Genomic DNA, 21,170 nt, shown 5'->3' on the forward strand with positions numbered 1-21,170 from the left:
CTACAGCAAACTCTTAAATACCCCCACACACAATACACAGACCCATAAATTGCCATATCCTAAAACCCTAAATTATTAGACCGCTATACATTTAGACCCCTGAGCAGATGCCCCCTAAATCATCAGTCCCCAGTCTTTTAAATTATCAGATCCCATACCAGACTCTTTAATAATCAATCCCTAGACTGGCCAAGAAGAAATTTCATACCCCAGCATCAAGATTAGGCTCTGCCGAAATTGTCATAATGCTAGCCAAATCTTAGGACAGTTTGCACTAGGTGTCGTTTCCTCTTTGCCCATGTTCACACAAGGAATTTTCCAAGTGGAACCGGGTTGAAAAATTCCACTTCGAAATTCTGTTGTAGTCCCATTGTTTTCAATGTTATTCTGCTGCACTGTGCACACAGTGGAATTTCCTGCTGACGAAATTCAGATTCCGGCTAACACAAAAGGAATTGACATGCACTCGGAACTGCATTACTATCTATTGAGACCCTACGTCACAGAGTGGTCCTAGTGCTGGCATGTTCAAGCCAGCTGCCGCTATTTGCGGAAAGTCTGCCAAGAAAACGTTTTTTTCCCGGTGGACATTCCGCTAAATTTCCACCATGTGAACATGGCCTAAGCCTTTGTAGCTAGTGACAGTTGAGGCCATGAGCATTATTCCCTTTAAGCTTGTCAATGCAGAATCACATAAAAAATGTTGTATAGTATGTATAGAGTTGTAATAATTAGGTTTCTATTGGGCTTTTGAACATTGCTGATCTCGGTGCTTGGCATTGTCCAGAAGCCCCATAGACATTGAATGGAGTGGTGGCCATGCACTCTCACTACACTCCATTTTCTTTCTTTCCAAGAATCGGTGGGGGTCCGAGAAGTCAGACCCTCACCCATTAGCATTCTATCCTTTGTCCTTTGGAGAGGGGAACATTTTTGATGTTGGGGATATTCTTATAAACAGCATCCAAGTCTACAGCAGTGAAAGTAATTTGATATCCGATCTGATCAAAACCAGTTACGCAATTTGTGCTCATCTTCTTCTAGACTTCAAAGCGCCAGCATCACAGAATCACAGTCTACGTAGAAGGGTAACCAAGATAAATTGCAAATTTTGTCTATTCTGTCAATCCACATACCATCCGCCCTGCTGCTTCTTCGTACACTGATGACATGATAACCGGTGAATCATATGATCCTCAGTGCAAACACTATGATCCTCTATGCAAAACTATAACTCCCAGCATGCCGTTGGCTGTTTGGGCATGCTGGGAGTTGTAGTTTTACAACAACTGGAGGTCGACAGGACCTAGGCTCTATGATATAACCCTAAAATATAACACCAATATAAAAGACAACCAATGTATTGCTAATAAAAAGCGGCCTGTGCTCGTTCCTTATCATGACAGGGAGTCTAAATAACATTTGCTTTGGAATTTTCTCTTTCATCTCTCTGAAAAATCTGTTTGTTTCTCCGAATTAGAGACTGCATCTTTATCTTATCGCTTTTGCCAAAACAAAATACTTCCAAGATGAATATCTACCAGGGAGTCTAAAAACAGAAAGTATTTTCTTACTTTCAACTAAAGAACTTTCCTCCATTATCAGATCTGGAAAGGCTTTTGCTCTAGTTTTCAAATTGAAGAATTGAGTCTCAATCACAACGGTAGCTGGGAAACAGCGATCAATAGAATCAAAGTGTGCGCAAATCTTTATATTAATCCCTTAGGGTACTATTAGGAGGAATCAGTAGATTTGTAGATTCTTCATACAGAACAGTGATGTTCCATAGAACTTCATTGATCTGTGTGATCTGCAATAATTTGGTAGAGCCTGGTCCAGCCAGGCTCCATCAAATGCAGAGCCATGGACCATTAGGAAGAAAAGGTAAGCGCTCCAGTTATCTCCACAGTGGATCACTCCCCCCCCCCCCCCCGTGAAATCCGCAATTTACTCCATTAGACCACCAGGGACAGATTAAAGGTCCCTTTAGATGCCGCTGTCAGCTTTGACAGCGGTGATCTTAAGGATTATCAGCCGCCCGCGGCAATCGCCGCATGTCGGCTATTAACGCCAGCCCCCAGCTACTGAAATCAGTTGGAGGTCACCGTGTATGGAGTGTACTGGAGTCAAGAGCCCACTCCATACACCCTAAGCATCACCATGACGGACTAGGTCTGTCATGGGTCGCAAAGGGGTCAAAAATCTTCTTGGGGCGGCAATGTGCCAGCCCTGTGAAGGTGCTGCCTGGGTCCACCAAGTCCATCCACCGAGACCCATTGTAGGACCGGCCCTGCCAATTCTATATCCAGAATCTACTTGGAAATGCATTGCTGTCTATGGAGATGGCGCATTTCTGAGTGGTCCAAGTGCCCGCTGTTTGCCGAATGTTCACCAGAAATTTTCCGGGTGGACATAGCCTTATTGTATTGGTATTAGGTGAACAATCCTAATATGGGTAAGAAATACCTGGATGTGAAAAAAAAATTAGAAAACACTTTTTATAGAAAATGTGCACGTGAAGCAAAGTTTATTCCATGTCGCCAAAGTACATGACTTCAGATGGGCATTGTGGGGGGGATGTATCATAGTTTTTTCGTCTGTATATTTTTCGCTTATTTTTTCTCACTTTGTGCAAAAATTGAGCAAATTTTTAACATCCCTGAATCTCAAGTGGTTTTTGCAATTTTTTATTCAGCTTGTGCATGCAGTAGTCAGAAATTTATCAAGTGTGATATGTGGATGAATTCGCAAAAATACAAATCTTGAAAGCTACAACTTCAATGCTGGAAGTTGAAGTTTTGCAACATCTGGAGGTCTACAGTTTGGAGACCACTATCTTAATCCAAGTTATATATCAACTGGCTCCAGAAAGTTAAACAGATTTGTAAATGACTTCTATTAAAAAATCTTAATCCTTTCAGTACTTATGAGCTTCTGAAGTGAAGGTTGTTCTTTTCTGTCTAAGTGCTCTCTGATGACACCTGTCTCGGGAACCGCCCAGTTTAGAAGCAAATCCCCATAGCAAACCTCATATAAACTGGGCGGTTCCCGAGACACGTGTCATCAGATAGCACTTAGAAAGAAAAGAACCTTAACTTCAGAAGCTCATAAGTACTCAAAGCATTAAGATTTTTTTAATAGAAGTAATTTACAAATCTGTTTAACTTTCTGGAGCCAGTTGATATATAAAAGCAAGTTTTTTCCTGGAATACCCCTTTAAGTGCATTAAAGGGAGACATAGGGTGGGTTCTGGCTAATACTTGGATCCTAGATAGAGGACCATGTCATCACAAGAAGATCTTCTCATATGTAGAATTTTGGAGGCCTCCAAGGTGCAGTATGATTTAGAGTAGGGGACTCCTACTACAAACCATTTTTATTTCGTAGACCCAGGACCAGTGGTTTCTCCGCCACCCAAGATCACCCATTGGGAGGCCAGATCTCATGGAAGCCATATACGTTCTGGCATGGACTATTGTTGTTCATGGAATTACAATGCATGCTTTCAACACTCGATAAAGTTCTACGTATGCAGAACTTGTGATTTTCGCCACAACAGGTTCCCAGTTGACTATATACGAAAAGCAGTCATCCAAGAGCAACGGGGGCTCAGGAGACCTCTCTACAGGACTGTGATGTTTTGTGCAGCCAAAAACCATGGGCCTAAGGCTATTTGGCAGAGAAGTTCGAAAAGATCGACTAAGGGCCTTGTAACCTGTTGTGCAGGATTATGTAAGGAACAAGCATTGTTAATACATACCTTACATTTTGCTTTGTCCCCATTGGTTGTGAAATATTTAGGACTGATCACTTTGTCCCTGTTCTTGTCCTCTTCACGGTGTAGGTGATAAATCTGTGGGACATGTTACATGAGGAGTCCCCTGTCCCCTTAGTCTTCCAGCGGTTACAAGGTTCCAGACACATTCTGCATATTTACTTGTACAAAAACAACAGATGCAAATATTTTCTTTGGTGACCACAGATCAGTCTGCAACATTTCAGCTGAACTCGAAGCTAAAAATAATGTAATTCCTGTGATATTTGGCAAGTAAAAGGCTTAATCTGACACCAAGGGGCCGAGGCAGGATTATATTATGGTTCATATCATAAAAACATTTTTCTTCATTTTTTAAGAGTAACAATTACTTGAAAGTGTTTGTATTGTAAGTATAGATATGCTATGGCTGTAGTGGGAGCTTGTATTAAATTATTATTATTTTTATTAACAACAGCAACAGCTGCTGCTGCTAATACTACTACTACTACTACTACTATTATTATTATCATTATTATACTTTGTATTACCGTATATACTCGAGTATAAGCCGAGTTTTTCAGCACAATTTTTCATGCTGAAAACGCCCCACTCGGCCTATACTTGAGTGAACTCTCCGCCTGTCAATCCCTTTATAAGTGGTCTTCAACCTGCGGACCTCCAGAAGTTGCAAAACTACAACTCCCAGCATGCCTGGACAGCCATCGGCTGTCCGGGCATGCTGGTTGTGGTAGTTTTGAAACCTCTGGAGGTCCGCAGGTTGAAGACCACTGCGGCCTTCGTCATCATCCAGCCCCCCCCCCCCCCCTTTTGTTTTGAACTCACCTCCCCTCGGCGGGAAGTTAGGGTGAGCTGGTCCGGGCCATCTATGCTGCGGGGACCGTCCGGTGGGGAGGGTTAGTCGTTCTGGGCTGTCCATTTTCCCCGGGGCGGCTCTTCTCCGTGCTTCGGTCCGGGCCCTGGACTAGTGACATTGCCTTGACGACGTCGCACAGGGATCAATGCTCCTGATGATGACGAAGGCCGCAGTGATCTTCAACCTGCGGACCTCCAGAGGTTTCAAAACTACAACACCCAGCATGCCCGGACAGCAGATGGCTGTCCAGGCATGCTGGGAGTTGTAGTTTTTGCAACATCTAGAGGTCCGCAGGTTGAAGACCACTGATGAAGGGATTGACAGGCGGTGATGATGAAGGGGGGGGATGATGATGACGGGGGTCTGGATGAGGATGGGGGAGATGATGTATTTCCCACCCTAGGCTTATAGTCGAGTCAATAACTTTTCCTGGGTTTTTGGGGTAAAATTAGGGGCCTCGGCTTATATTCGGGTCGGCTTATACTCGAGTATATACGGTAGTATTATTATTAATAGTAATTATACTAGGCATTTATTTGTTTATTTATTTAATTGATTTTTTAGAACACCCTTATTTCCACGGTGCTGTACATACATAAGGGATTAAAATATATATCACAACATAAAATTAAGCACAATAGACATGAACAAAGTAAAGGACAGCCTGATACAGAGGAGAGAGGATCCTGCCCGTGAGGGCTCACAAGCACAAATACATTTTATAATTTTCACCAACTAAAGGGATTTCCAGCTTTGAATACATGAAGCTTATTCATTGTATAGTGAAAAGATGTCCTATTAAATGGGCACTGTCAGATTCAAAAACTATTTATATGTTGTACATCTTGACAAAATATTAATCTTTCTAATATAGTTCATACATTTTTACCTCCTTTTTCATAGAAATCATGGCTTATAAAAGAGACCACTAGGGGGTCCCCATATCATCTAGAACATAATCCTGTATGGCTGCAGCATCATCTTTGTCTCAGCTGAATCACAAGCTGGGACAAAGTCCAGGAAGTGAACAGGAATAGCACTCATCTGTGCTCACTCCTGTCCTGTCTGTCAGACTCTTGTCTAAAAAAAAAAGAGAAGAGGGTTACAGAGCAGCCTGCAGTGATTGGATGAAGAGATCCAGCACAGCACATAAGACTCAGGGAGGACGTGAATGCATAATGAGTGAGGGTGGGCTCAATACTTGTCTCAGACATGCCTCTTCCTGAGCAGTGGATGTCAGCTAGACACATAAATGTCAGCTAGACACTTAAAGGGGTACTCCGACCCTAGACATCTTATCCCCTAGGATAGGGGATAAGATGTCAGATCGCCACGGTCCCGCTGCTGGGGAGCCCTGGGATCCCCGCTGCGGCACTGCGCTATCATTACAGCACAGAGTGAGTTCGCTCTGCACGTAATGACGGGCAATACAGGGGCCGGCGCTCCGCCCCTCGTGACATCACGGCCCGCCCCTTTCAATACAAGTCTATGGGAGGGGGCATGGTCGCTACCACAGGAACGGAACGCCGCCTCCCATAGTCTTTCATTTAGTGGACGGGGCGTGACATCACACGGGGGGCGGAGTCCTGATCTCACGGTCTTCCGTTCCTGTGGTCGCAACCCAGACCCTCCAGCGCTTCCGGACAAGAAACAGGTGGGTGCCGCATGCAATATTGCGGGGGTCCCCAACAGCGGGACCCCGCGATCAGACATCTTATCCCCTATCCTTTGGATAGGTGATAAGATGTCTAGGGGCGGAGTACCCCTTTAAAAAAGACATTATCCGCAAAAGAGAAACCAAGCATTGCCATTGCAAAAAACGTCACTTTTATTTATATCCAATATTAAAATGGTTTAAAACACAGATGTTATAAGACAGACCACTTATAAAAGCAGGATGAAGGTGTCAAACAGTATAGATCACAATATTGTACTTAGAAGGTGGGATCAGCTATATGCAATGTCTCACTAGATAGTAATATAAAATGCAGTGTGCCCCTACTGGTGACGGCTGGTACACAGGCTCCAGTGACTACCATGCTTTCTAATGCACTTCCCCACTATAAATGGTAATTGATCCGTGGCAATGAATATATCTTACCCATCTTATAAGACCTGGATCCTGCCAGCCCCGACATACATTTCGTTACCACAAATTTTATCAAGGGATGATTAGATATTAGATGTATATTAGATGTACTGAAGGTAGAAATGTGGAGAAAGATTTATTGTACAATGGATTAAAATGTGCCAAATGTATTAAAGGGGTACTCCAGTGGAAAACTTTCTTTTTAAATCAACTGGTGCCAGAAAGTTAAACAGATTTGTAAATGACTTCTATTAAAAAAAATCTTAATCCTTCTAGTGCTTAGTAGCTGCTGAATACTAAAGAGGAAATTATATTCTTTTTCAACACAGAGCTCTCTGCTGACATCATGGCCACAGTGCTCTCTGCTGACATCTCTGTCCGTTTTAGGAACTGTTCAGAGCTGCATATGTTTGCTAAGGGGATTTTCTTTTACTCTGGACAGTTCTTAAAATGGACAGAGGGGTCAGCAGAGAGCACTGTGGTCATGATGTCAGCAGAGAGCTCTGTGTTCCAAAAAGAAAATAATTTTCTCTGTAGTATTCAAACAAACAGTACAACTAATAATGTTCAGGTAGGATCCAGTGTTCGTTGGATCGGTCCCAAGGACGATAAAACTTAAACTTTTATTAAAAGAATCAGTGACAAGCTCAACTATAAACATAATCCATGAAATTTCTGGATTATTTCAGAAGATACAAATGGTCTCCATCCATTCCCTTCTGTGACTTTCTGGACATTTTAATGTCTTGCTCTGGAGAATCAATGTAAACGTTCTGGATATCAGACCTGATCGTTTCCACAGAAAGAACTTATTTCCTGTTCTAGCTAAGAATATCCCGAGATTCATTAGGGTCATTGGCGGGTCCATTGGCAAGATATCGCTCGCTATCTACGGTCCCATCATGTAATTTGGAAAACAGTTGCTATAAATTTCAGAAGAAGAACAGAACTTTATGTAGAAAACACAGAATGTTATTCGAATTATTAACAAGGAACTAAAAACCTACTCCCTATAAGAAAAACTCTAAAATACAGGACAGAGGTTCCCTAAACTTCATATTTGTATAGACTGATAGCCTCCATACGGTCACCTCTCCACCAAGATGCTGTAAAATGATAACTGCAGAGTTAGCCTTTCAGAGCATAACATGGGCACCCCATTTATTTGAATTAAAGGGGCACTCCGGTGGAAATTTGTTTTAAAAATCAACTGGTGTCAGAAGGTTAAACAGATTTGTAAATTACTTTTATTTAAAAATCGTAATCCTTCCAGTACTTATCAGGTGCTCATTCTGTCATCCGCTGCTCTCGAAAGGGGCGTGTCTGCAGCAAGCACTAAACCCGCCCTCACTCACCATGCATTCACTTCCTCCCTGAGTCTGCTGTGCTGGGTCTCTTCATCCAATCACTGCAGGCTGCTCTGTAACCCCCTCCTCTCTAGTTTCATGCTGCTGTCTGATAGGACAGGAGTGAGCACAGAGGAGTGCTAGTCCCGCCCTCACTTCCTGGACTTTGTCCCAGCCTGTGTTTCAGATGGGATAAGGATGATGCTGCAGCCGGACAGGATTATGTTCTGGGTGGTATGGGGACCCCTAGTGGTCTTTTTATTTTATAAGCTATTACAGTGGTCCCTCAACATACGATGGTAATCATATGTTGAGGGATTCGTGCAATGTAAAAAGTGCATTTAATACTCACCTGTCCCCGCCGCTCCGGACCGCGTCCTCACCGCTCCCGATGCTCTCCCAGGGGCTCCCGATGCTGTCCCGCTGCTCCGGCATCTTCTTCAGGATCCTCCGGCTTCTTCCGCATCTTCTCCGGTGTCCGGGCTTTGCTTTCTGGTGACGTTATTATGTTGCTGCACCGGGCCGGCGTGCGCAGCGACGTAATAACGATGCCGGAAAGCGAGGCCCGGACCCTGGAGAAGATGCAGAAGACTCCAGAGGATCGCGAAGTGGACCCAGAGCAGCGGGAGTAGGTAAGTAAACCTGTGTGGGATGCTTAAACTGCTATCCGACAGAAGCTTAAGCATTTTGCGCTGTGAATGCGATGGCCCCGACATATAAAAGCATTGTATGTCGATGCTGACATCGACATGCAATGGCCTCTGAGAGGCCATCATATGTCGATTTGATCATATGTCGGGGCCATCGCATTTCGGGGGGTTACTGTATTTCTATAAAAAGAAAATCACATTTTTGAAGTATATTAGAAAGGATTAATGTTTTGCCAAAATGTGCAACATATACGTTTTTGAATCTGACTGTGCCCATTTAATTAGGCACTGCCATGAAAAAAAAATCGATATGTCAAAGAGACGTATCAACATTTTTGATCGGTTGGAGTTGGAGTCAGACCGACCACAAGAACAAGCGTAGAGAAATGTAATTCTCTTCCAGCCCCGTGTCATGTGACCTGGACAGCCTCAAAATGTAAGTCTATGGGGCTGTCGTCCTTTATAGCAGTGTTTCCCAACAAGGGTGCCTCCAGCTGTTTCAAAACTACAACTCCCAGCATGCCCGGACAGCCAACGGCTGTCAGGGCATGCTGGGAGTTGTAGTTTTGCACAGGGCTGAAGTCCTGCAGGAATGCATGGGAACTGAGTTTCTGCACTTTTTCTATAACAGGAACACTTCCAATTAGCAAGAATCCCTTAAAAGGGTATTCCAGGAAAAAAAACTTTTTTTTTATATATCAACTGGTTCCAGAAAGTTAAACAGATTTGTAAATTACTTCTATTAAAAAAACGTAATCCTTTCAGTACTTATGAGCTTCTGAAGTTAAGGTTGTTCTTTTCTGTCTAAATCCTCTCGGGAAAAGCCCAGTTTAGAAGCAAATCCCCATAGCAAACCTCTTCTAAACTGGGCGTTTCCCGAGACAGGTGTCATCAGAGAGGATTTAGACAGAAAAGAACAACCTTAACTTCAGAAGCTCATAAGTACTGAAAGGATTACGCTTTTTTAATAGAAGTAATTTACAAATCTGTTTAACTTTCAGGAGCCAGTTGATATATATATATATATATATATATATATATATATATATATATATATATAAAGTTTTTCTTCCTGGAATAGCCCTTTAAGTAGAAATCTTAGGTGAGTTCCCACACTTTTTTCCCCAGGACTTGACCCCTGGTTTTGCAACAGCTGAAGGCGACTTGATTGGGTAACACTGCCCTATAGTATAAACATGAACTACGAGCACAAAACCTGACGGACGATCTGCACTTATATAACTTATGCACTTTATTATTTCTATTATATAGAAAAGTAAGTACACGTTTGGCCGCAGGCTGGATAAGGTAATATAAATCTCACATGGTGAAACATTGTGTCGGCTTTTATGAAAATATACAGTATCACGTACTACAAGATAATCTATCTAAGTGCTGTGGACTAGTCAGGATCTATTTAATTCCATTTACTTAAATACAGTTCAGAACGGAACGCAGCACCATCTTGTTGGCAGGACCTTGCTTGGTGTAGGTCTTTTTTGATCTCCAGCTTTATCATTGTTATCTATCCAATAATATAATGCAAACCATGTTGATCTATTTCTTATACTGTTGTAGATAATGTACAGATGCTGATGTATTCCTCTTGATGTCAAGATACAGAAATGCATTTTATATACTGTTACAATCTTAATATTCTTACTAGTCAAGAGACCTTCCAAAGGTTCCTTTACACACCTGAGAGGATAAGACTTTCCAAATACCTCTTTGTTTGAATTTATGTCTGATTTGGGCCTTATGGTGACTAACTTTGATCTTCTAATATCATGTCCGTGTTCTTTAGCTGTCACATGGAAACACTTCTCTTGACTATGCATTAAAATCAAGACCATCTTGCAAGATTACCACCAATCTTGTTTGCTACTGTGCACATTCTGATCCCAACTATATATATACAGTTTATTGTATCCACATGGGAACCTACATACAACATACTAAATATATACTCTGTTTAGGACTGTGCAGTGTGGAAGCATCCTAATAAATATGCTTCTGTAATGTCCCAGTACAGGACATGGTCCTGTACTACCTTTCCAGTGACCTGGGGGGCTCCCCTGCATGGTCTCTCCCTGTTGTTTACAGAATGTTGTGTATATCACTTTTTAATGCCTAGACAGTATCCTTATGTATAGGTAGTACAGAGGTACTGTGGGAGGTCTCAAGGACCTGTGTGAGTCTGTCACATGTTATGTTATGTAGTCACATGATTTGTTGTCACATGTTCTCCCAGAGAGCACCAGCTTAACCTATGTCCCGCAGCTTGACCAATGGGCTTTAGTCCAGCCCCCCACTATATAAAGGGGCGGCCATTACAATTCATCTCAGATTCTAACTGCTACTGAGCACAGCAAACACCAGAAATCTCAGTGCAAGTGATCAGCATCTGCAAGACCCCAAAAGCTACAGTCATTCCAGTAAGTCTCAAGTCTATGTCTGCTGTCACTGAAACTAGTTAAGTCCTGCACATAGTCAAGTCAAGTCCAATCTCAAGTCAAGTTAATTACAAGTATATTGGTCCAGCAAGCTGTGAGGTCCTTCTGGGTCCTGGCCACCTCTCTGTGAAATCTGGCCTTAGCTGTGAAGATAATGCCATCTGTCTTATACTCAGTAAAGCCTCTGTTTGACCATAACTGGTTGTGGATTCTCATTTCACTACTAGCAACTGGGATAGCGGAGAAGCTGGGTGTGTGGTGTTGTGGAACCCTAAAACCACACTGGTGTCACGAACACTAGGGGTTAAAAACATCTTGCTCCTGAGGTTAATACCATCTGATCCCACCACTCTCACCGCTACACCCGTGGTCCCGCCATTCACCGGTGGTCCACCACACTTCCCTCTCAACTAAATGCCTTCCACTGTTTGTTTGCAGCTTATTACAGTGATCCCCAAACTTGAAATGGCCTAAGGTTACAATATTTCTAACACACAATAGTCTTTTCTGGTCCATTGTAACTTGAAACCATACACAACATACAATGCTACAGACAGTCCAGATCTGCAAATCCTGTCAATGGCTGAAAGATCTGGCCAATCAGAATGGGCATTTACTAGTAAAACCCCTGTATTACTGAAGTGCATGCACTGACTGGTGTCTGGTGGAGCCCCCCTACAGTACAGGGAGGTATTACATGTTCTGTACTACTCTTTACCTGTGCCAGGGATAGCTGCTCCTTTGGACACCAGGTGAGGGCGCCTCCATATTACTTTTTTAGGACACTGTGTACTGTACAGGACCCTGAAGAAGCTCCTGTCCTCTACATAGACAGTGATTACAGCTCCAAGCAGATCTTTCTTATTTTTATATGTATGGACTTGCTTTATCTATATTAGTTTTCTGCTTATGTTTTATTTAATTGTCACTTTTTCCTGTTTAATAACATTTTGGGGCTTCAGAACCAATTACCAGTTTTCCATAGAGATATGGTGCTAACATACAATGGTTTTAACAAACAATGATTTGACAAACAGAGATATGAAAACTTATCCCCTATCCTAAGGATAGGGGATAAGTTTCAGATTGCGGGGGGTCTGAGTGCTGGGAACCCCCTGCGATCTGCTGTATGGGGCCCTGACAGTCCGCAGAAAGGGGGTGTGTTTGACCACCGCACAAAGTTGCGGCTTACACGCCTCCTCAATACAACTCTATGGGAGAGCTGGAGCCCTGCATTCAGCAATCTCTGGCTCTACCACAGAGCTGCATTGAGGGGACATGTTGGCCGCCGCTTCGTGTGGTGGTTGACAAGCGCTATTTGGCCAGAGAGCCAGGGCCCCGTACAGGAGATCGCGGAGGGTCCCAGTGGTCAGACCCTCTGCAATCTGAAACTTATCGCCTATCCTTAGTATAGGGGATACATTTTCATATTCCCGAGTACTCCTTTAAGGGACCGCTGTATAGATTATTGAAAACATAGGGAACCCATTTAATCTTTTTTAGAACGGTTTCATCAAGCCAAATGTCCCATTATCTTAGAGTAAATAGTTTATATTGTTGAAACATAAGTCCATTCAGTGCAGCCTATCATTCTGATCCAAAGGGTGTCAAAAAGACAGATGGCAAAAGGCAGAAACCAATAGTCATTATTATAGGCAAAAAGTCCTACCCTATTTCAAATCTGTCAAACCATAATTTTGCTTGCTTACCCTAGTTTCAAAGATCCATGACTTTTGCAGTGTGGTGCGCATTATAGAGTATTTCTGTACTTTAGAACCTAGTATTTATTGTAGTTCTTGCCTAGTTTTGTTCTAAGTCATTCCAGTTGGTTCTGGATTCCTGTGAATCCTTGTACCTGTATTATGTAGTTGATGTTGTTTTTGCCCGTTTAACCTTTTTTCATTTAATCCTTGGCTCAGTACTGCTCAGCCATTCTGTACTGCTCAGTCGTTTTTGTCTCTGGATCCTATTTTTATTACTCTTGTAGATTTCATTTTCCATTAAGGAAATTATGGGGTCAGTGAGGGTCAGTGTTGTCTGGTGTTATGGTCACTGTACAAGGATAGACCTTGGGAAACATTCGAGGATAGCTACTTTTTTTTTTATAGGTTTGTTCATTATTTGCTTCCATCTTGACCATAATCTTCATAATTCATTGGTGCCATAATTCTTTACCATCATCCTTCAGGTTCTTTCATATACTGATGAGATTTCATATATTTGTTCTTGCAAGGGTCTGATTGTTACACAGTTTGGCTCTACTGTAAGTCCTGGGGGTATTTGAGTACTAGAAGGTACCCAGGAAAAGTGACGTCAATTTCTGCCATCTTGTGACCAACTGGTATTGTTACAATAATATTATTTCACTCAAGAAAGATATCCAGGCCCCTTGTAAATTCTTTGAGTGCATCCACTATGACAACTTCCTCAGGCAGAGAGTTCCATAGTCGAATTGCTCTTACAATAAATATCTGCTTCTATGTTCATGCAACCTTTTGTTTTGCTGTTGAATATCCATGTCTCTTATAGGATTCCTAAGTATATTCAAATCAGTAGACGGAACTGTATACTGAGTCCGGGATATATGTATATACAGTTTTTAGGTCAACCCTCAGCTGAATAACCCTAATCCCTACTTATTCATACTCTTTCTAGGTATTCCAATTTAAACTTCATATGGAATGCCATTCAGTAATAATATTTCTAGCAGATTCTCTGCTAGTTACTTCTAATAACTTTGCAGCAAATAAGATGTGTTGACTGCTGGGACAGATTCCATTCATACAAACCTTTGTGTTGTCACCTCTGATGCAGTGATTTTTGGCAGAGGGTCTTTATGGGTCACACTAGATGAATGTTCGGTAATTCACAATGCTGTTCGGGGCTCTGGATTTATGAAAGATTTTGAAACTTTAGCAACATCATAAAACTCTTAAACTACAGAAAAAGTTTCATATTAAAAGATAAAGCCTAATGTACTAGACTAGGGAACATTTCTGCAAGAAAATAATAAGTACATTAACATAAATAGCCTTGATACATCTTTCCCTGAAAAAGAAAAAACTCGTCTTACAGTGAAACCGGGGCCCATTTTGAGGTCAGTGCACAGCTATAGAATGCCAGTGTTATTCCCAGGCTGCCAGCATGGAGACGTGCCAATTAGAGAATGTGATGCCGCTGTGGCAATACTAAGACAGACACGGACTGCAATCTAACTATGCTTTAAAGCTAAACGTCTTCAACCATGACAAATTGTAATTGTTAGATCTAAATGGAACATCTACTTAAACTCTTAAACCCTACTCGATTCCGTCCATCTTGACATAAAATGCTTTCCCGTAAGGAGACTTCTATGGAGATTACACATGTAGTTCATGTCAGAGATGATTATTTAGCTATGTTAAGTCTTAAAACATTCTGCCAGATGCTTAGATGAAGACCCATGGGTTCTAGTTTTTTGTACCTGAGACAGGGTCGCCTGGAAACACCAGCAGGAGGAAACCTATTTGTTGTAAGAATCTTGCAGAATTTGTATGTAATAATATAACATGCACAATAAAAGCCCCTCTGCCCCTACACATGTTATCCCCTATCCAAAGGATAGAGGATAAGATGTCTGATGTCTGAGCTGGAGATCTCGGCTGCGGCACCCCAGATATCCAATGTACGGAGCAAACTTCGTTCCATTCTAGATGACTGGAGATGCCACGCGGAGGCTTATGACGCCACAGTCTCACCCCGCTCGTGACGCCCCCTCCCATAGAATTGCATTGAGGGGGCGTGGCCGTGACATCATGAGCGGGTGTGGCCGTGACATGCCGAGCCTCAGGTGCTGAACCCAACTCTCTAAACTACCCTGGGTGCAGCACGGAGATTGCGGGGGTCCCCAGTGGCAGGACCCCCACCATCAGACATCTTATCTCCTTTGGATTAGGGATAAGATGCCTGGGGGCAGAGCACCCCTTTAATACTAAGTAGGACAATGTATTAAAGGGGTACTCCACCACCTATCCATCGTATCCCCTATCACGCGACCATAGCCGTCACGCCTCCTCCTATAGACATAAACGTAGGGGGCATGACATCATGACCACAGGCACCCGAAACCAGCATTTTGAACATAATGTTCAGAACACCGAGGTGCCAGGCCCTAGATCGTGGGGGTCCCAGCAGCCAAACCCCCGCTATCAAACATTTTATCCCCTATGCTTTTTGAAGATGTCTAGGGTGGAGTAACCCTTTAAAACATGTTGAGGCAGTGTAACAATGCCAGCAAGCCACTAGATAGCAAATCTGGGATTACACTATAGTAGTCCTCAGGAACAGCCCATGACCTCTGTACACCACTCATTTGGCTTTTTAGGGAGAACCAAGCAGAAATGGGGGGGGGGGGATAGCTCTCAGCTAAGCTTAGTTTTTGCGAGTGTGTGGGGGAAGAGTATCATCACCCATACTCCCACTGATTAAAACTTCTGACATGTCATTATAACATGTCAAAAGTTTTTAAACCTTGGAATTTTTAAACCTTAGATAGCGTACACTTTAATGAAACCTTCTCTTTTGAAGGGATACTCCACCGGAAAACATCTTATCTCATATCCAAATGATAGTCGATAAGATGTCTGATCACAGGGGTCCCGCCGCTAGGGCCCCCCGCGATCTCCGGGCCGGCAGTGGCGGCATCCGGAACACGGAAGCTTGGAGCTTCTGTGTACGTGATGTCATGCCATGCCCCCTCCATTTATGTCTATGGTAGGGGGTGTAAGACACTAAAACACAAGCAGGCTCAGCTACAATACATTAGTACTGGGGTGCTACCCCGTGACGGAACGTGTGGGGTTCAGGAGGACACCTGATTCACCATTACTAACTTTACTGCGTCTGACTTTTGCACCTCCAGTATCCATCCTACCCCTACATTTAACTGTGGGATTGCTGATTGTCAGGTCGTATTATTGTTAACATCTGTTAGTGGGGGTAGATTTATACATTTGTATTTGTTCTGGAATTGGTATTCTCTGCAAATAGCCACTAATATGGTTTTTGAGGCAGTGCAGGAGACGCTATACATACAGGTGCCCTGGGAGAGGCACTCATGTGTCTTTTAAATGTTTTTAACAGGGATTTGTCTGATTGGACATGTTGTAAATGATGTCTTGTGTTAAATCAATAAAGATGGTTATATTCATGAGATCGGGTGTGTGCTATATGGTGTACTTTTTTCTTCGTTTGTGTATGAGAGGGTCTGTGGCGGCTAGTAGGTAGACATGAATGAACATGAATGGAGGGGCGTGGGGGCTGTGGTCGCCAGTCATTCAGCATGGAGCAGAGTTCGCTCCGGATGACAGGGGTGCCGCAGCGGAGATCACGGGTGTCCCCATTGGGGGGCCCCGCAATTAGACAACTTATTGTTTTCCGTCAGAGTACCCCTTAAAATTTTAGACAATTGGGCATTATTTGCTGTATGAGTAACATTTCCACAGTACTCTTTGAAGGCCCACGCTTTGCATCCAGTTCTAGAGAAACAGTAACCTGCAAGTCATTATCCCAGACGTCTTCCTGATAGTAATTACACAGTAATTAATTGCCACATATATCTTGGAATAATCTGTCATATCCCGAACCGGTTTACGTGCTGAGATTTTTCATAGAACTTTCCTAGTCACTAATTCAATGGGGCAGAACAAACAGTGAAATAAACTCCAGACACTTACATTAGGGGCCGAGAAGAACATAATGACTCACGCTCTATAGTGATGGAGATTACTTCTGTCATTTATAGTTTCCAGTGGCCAGAATTCTTGTGAATAAAAAGACAACGGGGGAGATTTATCAAAACCTGTGTAGAGGAAAAGTTGCTGAGTTGCCCATAGCAACCAATCAGATCAGCCGTTGGCCGTCCGGGCATGCTGGGAGTTGAAGTTTTGCAACATCTGGAGAGCCACAGTTTGAGCCCACTGAAGGAAGCAAAATGCATCATAGTTGTGGCAGAAATTTAGCTAAAATGGTGGAATGCATTGTGTGCGCCAAATTTATTATGTGTTGGAGATAAATATAACCTGTTTAGTTTTCATTTAGATTGGACATATTTAGAATTCAGCTCCAGAATTGTGATGCAGAAAATACAGGGCAGCAGCCTCATATTGTTTCGATGGAATCTTGCTGCGCTATTCACACGACGGAATTTGCACAACGAAATTCCGAATTCAGACTCTGCCGAAAGAATGAACGTGACTCCGCTCCGAAATGCATAGGAGACTGGGCATTTCCGAGCGATTCTAGCGCCTGATTGTTCTGTCAGGCAGAGATTCCGTAGTGTAAATAGGATATTAAAATCAGTGTGAAGAAGATGATGCTTTGAATTTATATAGAAAGGAGAAAAAAGCAACAAGAGGTGCGCCCCTAGTGGGGACCGTTTAGCGGGTGTGTCCAAAAGGAGACAAAGATGTGTTCTTACCCTTAGGTGTTGCGCTCAGGGCACAACACCTACAGTAGCGTCTGGAGAGAGAAAGGGCCGGACTGCTGCCACTAGTAACTTCCCGGTGTGACCTCAGTCTATCCGGTGGAAGTGCAAAATGGAAATTTTTGGAAATAGAGTTCCTCTAAATGAAGGCGCTGGTCCCCAAGTATTTTAATAGGGTTTTATTTGCAACGCATTTCGATCCCGGACATGGATCTTCAAGTATTAAAATACTTGGACTGAACATTTTCTAATGAAAGAAATTGCAAAACCTATTGGTTATACATGCTTTACAACATATCAAAAGTTTTTGTATCTGACAGTGACCATTTAAGTCTTTTGCATTCTAAAACCCATTAAAAACATATTAAAGTACAGGGAGTACACAAGGCTCACAAATCAGGTTACTATCCTACTCTAAGCGATTGATTAGTCTTAATCCTTAAAGGGAACAGAGTGTGATGGCACTGTCAGGTCATGTTTGTGCTCCGTCAGCTCGCAGACATTTAACATGCATATCATGTGACCTTTCACTCTTATCAACAATTAAACACATTAATCAAGATAAGCACCAAATAGCTTCTCCCAAAACACTGTTTCCAATTATATTGCGGTTTTGAGAACAAAGAATGTATCAGTGATTATGGAATGGCATGCACTTAACAAGCGATTATCCCATTGCTATATCTGTAAACCTACAATCTCTATGTTATCATTATGGTCTTATTGAATACATAGAGTATTCTCTAATTCTCAAGACTAGAGATGAGTGAATTTTTTTAAAATTGGATTCAGCTCATTTGACGAATTTTCCGAAAAAATTTGGTCCGGTACTAATTTATTCACGGCAAATCTGTATTAAAAACGGCTATTTGTGGTCTACAGAGTGCCTCAATAGGGGTGTAGAACACTTTGCCTTGCTGTAACATGCATAGGGTGTGTGCTGGGTTAGTGAAATAATACTGTTATTCAATGTGACATGCAGACTAGAGGTGTCGCTATTAGAATCACTGTTGCAGAGAGGCACAATGACAAAGCCTGAGGGTGGCATCAGTATGAGGAGACCATATAGTGGCTTAATGACACAGCTTGAAGGTGGTGGCAGCATGAGGAGACCATATAGTGCCTGAATGACACAGCGTGGAGGATGCAGAAGCATTAGGAGACCATATAGTGGCTGAATGACCCAGCCTGGAGGTGGCAGCAGCATGAGAACATATGGTGGCAGAATGAGACAGACTGGAGGTGGCATCAGCATCAGAACATATGATGGCAGAATGAGACAGCCTGGAGCAGGCATCAGCATGAGGAAAACATATGATGGCAGTATGAGACAGCCTGGACAGCAGTATCAGGAGTACTGAAAGTGAAAACGAGTACCTGGTGACAAAGTTGGGTGAAAAAAGGAGAACTTGGCATCAGATGTGTGGCATCAGGCTGGTGGCAGGATCAGAATAGTAGCTGAGGCAGGTAGGCAGAAGAAAACCGTCTCTTTTGCAAAAGTGTTAGTGTGCACAAGTAAGTATTGAGGATATGCATTACGTAAAACTTAATTTTAATATTATTCTTAGGATAAATATATGTACCCGATTTTTTTTTTTTTTTTTTAATCAAGCAAAAGGAAAGTTGTGCAAAAAACACCATGTGCCACTGTCAGGCCCAAGGCCTGATTATTAAAATCCTACATGTGTATTATAATTATAACTGTGTGTGATGGATCATCCAAGACATGGGTGAGAGGTCATTCAGTCTGTGTTTTGTGTATTGCATTTTATTGGGGGTCTAGCTGTTTGTTTACATCTCCTTTGAAGTCATGCACTCTGGTCCTATCATATAATCAACCAGATAAGAGGGCCAGAGACAGAGATGCCCCCTGGTGGGATCAGAGGGGAGGGGGGAATGGAGTCTCCCTCCAAAAAGGCAGATATATAATATTTAACAATGCTAGACTCGGGGTGTTCAATGCTGTGCAACAAGCTGACAAGACCATCCTAAGAACAGCTGGACTCTCACTCTCATGGACTGATACCATCATGCTGTAAGAACTTCATCTTTTGTTTTGTGAACTTGTCTTGCTAAACTCTTTATATATTTTTGTAACTGTATGTCATTTGTTTCTGTATTTTTATATAGTCAGCACTGTGATACCTTTTATCAGATTAAATGTTTAATTAATCAGCTCTGGTCTCTAAATATATGAGCTCACCTTTCTGAAGGAGGCTCTGGTAAAACACGTTTATCTAAGGGTTAATTTGGTGACTTGCTGGGACTTGTAGTGGATACCCAGAGGTCTGGCAGCTTTAACCCTTGCACCATCACACTCTCTCTAGCGTCTTAGCTGGATCGATAGGGTGTGATCGTGACAGCCACCTACACCACCAAGTATTGATGTGATGCAAAGAACTCTAAAAGGTGGAAGGGAACAATGTATGGTCCATTGTAACCGGTGGGGGTAAAAACTTGCCTTGTAAAGCCCTACTCTCGCATTATTAATTCCCTTCGTGGCAAGTGTTACTCGTCCTAAAAAGGGTGGCCCCACACAGGAACCTCTCTCTTTCAGATCGCGGCGGGTCCAACCGCTGCCCCCCCCCCCTTGATCTCCTGTATGGGGCACCAACAGCCCGTGGGAAGGGGGCGTGTTGACACCCTCACGAAGCGGCTGACACGCCCACTTAATACAACTCTATGAAAGAGCCGGAGCGCTGCCTTCGTCATTCTCCGGCTCTGCCATTGCGCTGCATTAAGGGTGTGTGTCGGCCGCCACTTCGTGCGGTGGTCAACACGCCCCCTTCCTGCAGGCTGCCGGGGCCCCGTACTGGAGATCGCGGGGGGCCCCAGCGGTCGGACCCCCCGCCCGCGCAATCTCAAACCTATCCCCTATCCTTAGGATAGGGGATACGTTTTTCAGGACTGGACTACTCCTTTAATTCCCTTCTTGGCAAGTGTTACTCGCCCTAAAAATGGCGGCTTCACACAGGAAACTCTATTTCCACCTAAAAACCCTGTGAAATGGCAGTGTTTGTAGGTGGAAATATGGAGAGGTTCTTGTGTGGGGCCGCTCTTTTTGGGGCGAGTAACACTTGCCAAGAAGGGAAATAATAATGCGATAGTAGGGCCTTACAGGGGATGTTTTTAGCCCCAACGGTTACAATGGACCATATGTTGTTCCCTTTTAGAGGTCTTTGCATCACATCAATACTTGGTGGTTTAGGTGGCACATGGTGTTTTTTGCACACCTTTCCTTTTGTTTGATTTAAAAAAATGTTGGGGTACATATATTTTATTCTAAGAAAAGTTAAGTTTTAGCTAATGCATATCCTCAATACGTACTTGTGGTCTGATGCAGAGGAATGTCTGTAACTGGGGAGCAGCACCTATAATATGTTTTGTATTTGTCCATATTTGTGAAGTGTTGGTGTGGCACCATGGTCAATCTACAATTCATCTTCACAAAGGTCAGTCTCTCCCCATTTTTCGTGGACAGACGAGTTCTCCTTGGGGTTACTATGGCCCCCGCCACAATAAAAAGCCGCTCTGATGG

General features: G+C 43.0%; 1 protein-coding gene across 5 annotated transcripts in view; it reads right to left on the minus strand.

Annotated features, from left to right (window-relative positions):
- ANGPT1 (angiopoietin 1) overlaps positions 1–21,170 on the minus strand; it is a 368,410-nt gene that overhangs the window by 232,815 nt on the left and 114,425 nt on the right. Inside the window, exon 1 of one of the 5 annotated variants that reach the window (XM_056522587.1) lies at positions 13,959–13,976. The exons of the other annotated variants lie outside the window; for them this stretch is intronic. The gene's annotated coding sequence lies outside the window, so the exon portion shown is untranslated. Of the gene's footprint in view, positions 1–13,958; positions 13,977–21,170 lie in introns of those variants that run through there. 5 annotated transcript variants of the gene reach the window in all.

The sequence above is a fragment of the Hyla sarda genome, chromosome 5, assembly GCF_029499605.1.
Source record: "Hyla sarda isolate aHylSar1 chromosome 5, aHylSar1.hap1, whole genome shotgun sequence".
NCBI lineage: Eukaryota > Metazoa > Chordata > Amphibia > Anura > Hylidae > Hyla > Hyla sarda.